The sequence below is a fragment of the Gastrolobium bilobum genome, unplaced genomic scaffold, assembly GCF_033153095.1.
Source record: "Gastrolobium bilobum isolate Gb01-03AN ecotype WA unplaced genomic scaffold, APGP_CSIRO_Gbil_v1 utg855, whole genome shotgun sequence".
NCBI lineage: Eukaryota > Viridiplantae > Streptophyta > Magnoliopsida > Fabales > Fabaceae > Gastrolobium > Gastrolobium bilobum.
This window is the reverse complement of record NW_026898218.1, coordinates 1-6056: the sequence shown is the minus strand read 5'-3', so window position 1 is coordinate 6056 and position 6056 is coordinate 1.

Sequence of the window (6056 nt, the reverse complement as noted above, 5' to 3'; positions counted from 1 at the left end):
GATTATAATTTCTTTACAATTCTCATTACTATCTTACACCTGACTATACAATTCAATCGTACTATTCATTTATCACTGACACGTCTGCCAAATTAAATCGACATCCATTAATTACAATAGTGCATTCATCGTACATTTATCTTATGTCATCCATGGCGATATTCACAACTTCTTCCTTCTACTCATACTACATAATTATTTCATCTCACCTATGTTTACTCAACACTAACCCCTTATGGATTTCAATCCCATATTTCAATGTCTCTCAATTTAACACTTCACTAACATGACAAATTTTTAAATTTTCAATCCCTTAGGATCTGATATCAAATATTCCATTTGTTTCTCTACATTAACCATCCAATTCATTCGAGTGTACACCATCTATCAGGGACTTATAACTTCTAATCAAACATAACATATTCTAACTCGTACCTAAACATACATGTTCATAACTTCAATTAATTCGTCAGTTTTAAGTCACTCACCTTAGTGAAGTCCACTTGCACATAATTGTTTTACAATACTACACTTATACATAGAGTTTTACCAATACAATCTTCATACTATAAACCCTTCTCAATTTTATATATATTATCCACAACAATTTCTCCTATGCTAATACTGTACACACCATAGGTTTGTTTACAATTTTCACTTGTGATACAACTTTATAAATCTCAACAAAAGGGTCAGACAAAATATTTAAGTCTGTTTTCCTTAAGTCCTCTAATATTTGTATTTTACTTATTGCCATCACATGTCCAGGGAGCAGTCAACACTGCAGCCACAACCTCAGGCTAAAGACTCACATTCGGTGCTCCAAGGTTGCCACGCGGGCTTCTTACGATGACTACGCATGTAACACAAAGGAATGAGTTGATCAGACCCACACTAAGAAATCACATATGCAGTAATCGATAAGAATCTACATACAACTATGCAACACATAACACAACTATACATTATCAGAGTTCCCTAACAAAACTGCTCTGATACCATAAAATGTAACAGCCCGTTATACACCGGTATTGTTAACATTAATTATGATATTAAGCGCAGTTACAATCACAACAATTCATTTATAAAAATGTGAATAAACTTTTTCCGATTATTACGCGAGCCTTTAAAACATAAAAAACGTAATAATTAAAAGCTGTGACCGTAACCGTAAACTCTTGCGGAAGAGTTATTTAAACTATTTTTATAACTTACTTTACTTATTATAAGTTACTAAGGGGTTCCCATAAACCCACTTAGCCAATTACTAACTTTTACGTTTTTACTTACCCGAACATGGTTCACTAATTAAATTACTGCGAACGCACCACAAAAATTCAGACCTTCTACTTAGGTTATATTTCTTTCTTACTTAATTCCCTTTCTAAAAAGCTATCACACGCTATGATCGAAGCACGTTTGCTCCGGATATCGCCGTTTGAAGTTGGACAAGTAAAATTGCCCTCCAACCCCAAAACAGCTCTAAACATCCCTCACTCTCTGAATTACTGCACAGAATCCACTCATCCAATTGCTCTCACAATTTTACACCATAAACTAGACACCTCAATCTTCGATTTAATATATCATACGCTTAACTTGACCAAGAAACGAAGCGGCAATAAAATTCCCAAAACTGGACCAGAACAGCCCCCAAGTGCAGGGCAAAACAGGGCAGTTGTGTTCACTGACTTCCACAGGGCTTCTCACAACCCATAAAATTCTAAGATTTTGACACAATGTAGGGGACATCTCAAGCTTCAAAACGGCGTATGGCACGTCCCTGTCGGACCTCTATGGAGGGAGATATACTCTTCCGAAGTTCACCTAAAATCTGCCAATTCTTCAGAAAATTAACCAGAGTTTCCTTTATTTTTCCTTAAATACCCAAATTTACATAAGCTTGCTAATACAACAATATACCTAATAATCCAATGGGTGGCACTCACAAGGACCAGCAATGCCTTGGGGCACTTACAACCCAATTCAGTTTATATTTATTACACAGTTTATACTATAATGCTCACTTTAGAATCCTTAACTTGTTTCAATCACAAGGATCCATTTACATGCCATTTCTCAACATAAGCATATAATCATCATCCTACAATAGGCCTAAAGCCCTTCCATCATATTACATCAATATTCATGCATATTTACAACATCTCATTTAAATATAACAACGTACATAATCATAACTTGAATTTACAACTTGAAATATGAACTTGAATTTACAACTTTAAACATAACTTTGAATGACATAACAACTAACTAGACTTAGGCAAAATATACATATCATGAACCAATAATGACAATGCTCCCATGACTCATCCTACGGGCCTCTTGCCCGCCGCTCCTGTGCCACTGCTACCTCCTGAAATAAATGCCCCAAGACGGGGTGAGATATACGAATATATCTCAGTAACCCAGAGGTTCTGGAGAAAACTCCGCCCAACGGTTCACTTCGATGCATATAAATAATATAAAACAACCACTTTCAAAACGGGATATAGCAAAGGATTTAGAGAAACTGGGGAATATCGAGATATAAAATACGACGAAGCGGGATGAGCTACCAATACCACGCAACGTCCTCGGCATATATAAGCCTACGGGTATCATCCAAGGTGTGTTCCACGAACCACAACCATGATGCACCAACCATCCATAACACCCGAGACATTCCTAGTGTGCTCCTATCCGGATCACACACCACGACCCTAGGTCAACTGGAACTCCCTCTCGGAGACCTATCCAGTGGAAGTCCGCACTGCCCGAAGGCTAACTGTCTACTGGCCAGAGACTCGGTACATAAGTACCCACTGTGATAATGCATGCATGCTCATGTTGTTCTACACTACTCATATATACTCCTACAATTACCCTCAACGGGTATGGTGGAACAGAAAAGGGGAACAAGCCCCAGTACCAAGAGGTTACCTTAGTATGCCTCTTCACTAGCTCCACAGCAGCTTATTTTCCAAACTTGTTACTCAACGGAATGCCTACACAGAGGACATTCCCTAATTACTCAAAATTCTTATAAACTCATGAAATTTACATTATACTTGCATTGATTCCACGACTTACCTCAACTCACTTGGTCCAAGACCAAGGGTAATCCACCGACTCACGGTTCGGGGTTCCTTTCAACGTACGGCAACCTACATAGTCATGTACCATCATCAGTACACGTCCATTTTCCATCAGAACGCGAAAACCACAAAATTCTTCCCTCCCTCAAGGAGGTTCAGCCAAGGAAGGCAAAATTCAAAGTTTATTTTTCTAAATTTTCTTTCTCATTCTATTCCATACTCTTAGGTTGTCAAGAGGCTAATTCAAGTGCCATTTTTTCGTTTTACGTCTTTTAAGCATCGTTTTGCAAAATAATTCACTCTAGGTTCTTTTATGTCCATAAATACAATTTATTATTTTCCTTTGATTCTACCACTTTCCAACCACAACAAAACCCATTTTAATATCATTCAACACTTGATATATCATCCAATCAACATAAACAACATCAAACTCCTAAAACACACCCTATGGCCGAATTGCACACTAGGGGTTTCTAAAGAATGCTCACTCAATTTTAATCATTCCTCACCTCCTACAATACCATTATATCAAGATATAATTATCCAACAACTCACCAACCAAAGCCCAACAAGATTTCAAAATTCAAAGTCATGATTTTCCTCAAAATTTCTAAGTTAAAATTTCACAATTTTCATCAATAATTTTCATGGCATTTCTAGCTCTAACACATCATTCTAAGACATTATCCTCTAATACACATTTTCCAATTGAGCTCTCTAACATCACACATCAACAAAACCATGTCTAGGATTCATGAAAATAAATCATCAAATTAACCAATAAAAGGTGTTGAATCTTACCCACAATCAAGTCACAAGACTCCTCCAATTAATCCTCAAGCAATAGCTTGAGCAAACAACCACAAAACTCCAACTTTCTCCCAAAATTCGTGGCTGTAAATGGCCAATATCTCACCAAAGAGAGGGTTTCAAGGTTAATGGATACAACCAATGTGTTTGGAAGGTTGTTTCCAACAAATTTCAACACAAAAATCGCTTGATTTGGTTAAGAAATGATGGATTTAGAAGGAATTGAAATTTGAATGAAAAATGGGGTTATTTGGGGGGAGGATCACGGTTTTGGCATAAGAAGGGGAGAGAAGGTGATGATGAATAGTGGTGATGAGGTGCATTAAGTGTTTTTTAAATGGGGTGGGTACCACGCCACCTCACGCGATTTAAAACTCATCCGAATTTCTCTACGATTCCACTAAACGTCCGTAAATTCACAACCTATTTAGAAACTCTAATTTTTAACATTAACCATTCTCCTTTAATTATACTTGATCAGATGAGTCCGGAGTTTTCCGGTCGTTCGGAGAAAACATTGTTTTAAGCGATTGCGCGCGTCGTTGGCACGCTTCCCAAAATTGACTTAATTCCATCAAATTTTATCAAAAATCGTATTTCCTAACTCAATAAACCATTTATAATTCATATTTGAAACCTAGAGCTCAAAACTCAATTGGCACGTTTTACGGTGCAATCGTACCGCGATATTTTTACCTGCGAAAAACACTATTCACTGATTTTTCTGAAACTTGCCTGTCCACTCAATTTTTTATTCGGAATCCATTTCCAGGGTTATTTCTATCATCTGAGACCTTCTACTCAACTTTTATCTTCCTAGGGTTGCGTGTTGGCTAATTGCCGTTTTGCCCTTTCTTTGTATTTTGGCTTAAATCTTTGGATTTTCACTAATCTTTCACTTAATTACTCATTTAATATTTTATAACTTAATTTAGAATTGCGAGGTGTTATACTGAAGGACTTTATGGCAAGAAGTGATGCTCTTATCCAAGATCAAACTGCATCAATCAAGAACTTAGAGACTCAAATGGGTCAGTTGGTGGAAGCTGTGAGAGATATATCTTATGAAACACTGCCCAACAATATTGAAGATCCAAGAAGCATTGGATATGAGCAAATCAAAGCTGTAGCATTAAAGAATGAGAAGGCAGTAGATAGACCAGAGTCCATAGAGAACTACCACAATCTGAAGGAGGAAGCTGAAATTCAGAAGGAAGGAGGCAAGGTTGTTATGGAAGATGAATTAAAAGAACAACATGTTGCACCTGAAGTTGCTATCGCAGAACAGAATGCTACAGCACTGTCAGCAAGTTAACAGGACAATTAGACCACCACCTCCCTTCCCTCAAAGACTTCAGAAGCAACAAGATGATGTGCCAGAGAATAGCACCTTATGTGATATTGAGGCTAATGCAAATTTGATACCCATGAATCTACTAGAAAAGATGGGAATAAATAGCATAAGGTCTACAAAGATGACTTTGCAAGTGCCTAGTCAAGTCATGAAAATATCAGTTGATGTTGTTGAAAATATGATGATAGGCAACTCTGCACACCCAATAGATTTTGCGGTCCTTGACATGAAGAAGGACCCAATTTTTTCTTATCTTGAAGAGTCATGCCTTGATACCCCAAAGGTTGTGGAAGATATGTGGAAGAGTGAGATGATTCTTGAAATAGATGGAGACCAAGATAAGGACAATCCCAAGGTCAAGATGAAGGAGGAGGCTACATGGGAGAAAAGTTTGACCAAGGATTCAAAGTTGTTCTTCTTCCTTTGTTTCAAGCGACCTTGATTATCAACGAAAGTTTGGCTGAAGACTATAAAACAAGCGCTTTTGGGAGGCAACCCAAATCAATTAGGAAGTTTCTATACTTTTCTTTAGTTTTATTGCATTTAAATTTTTGAATTTCAATTTTTAGATTAGGATATATGAGCAAACAGATTCTACACTCATAATTTTTGTTGATGTAGGTGCAATTTATGGGCAATTAAGGTTCCACTGCTACAGCATTGCAACAACACTGCTACAGCATTGCTACAACACTGCTACATCATAGTTGTGGCAGAAGGAATAAGGTGCTGAGGGGAAGAAGTCAAGTTTAATTCCTGAATGAAATCCTGAAAGCACTCAGCAAAAAGCTGAG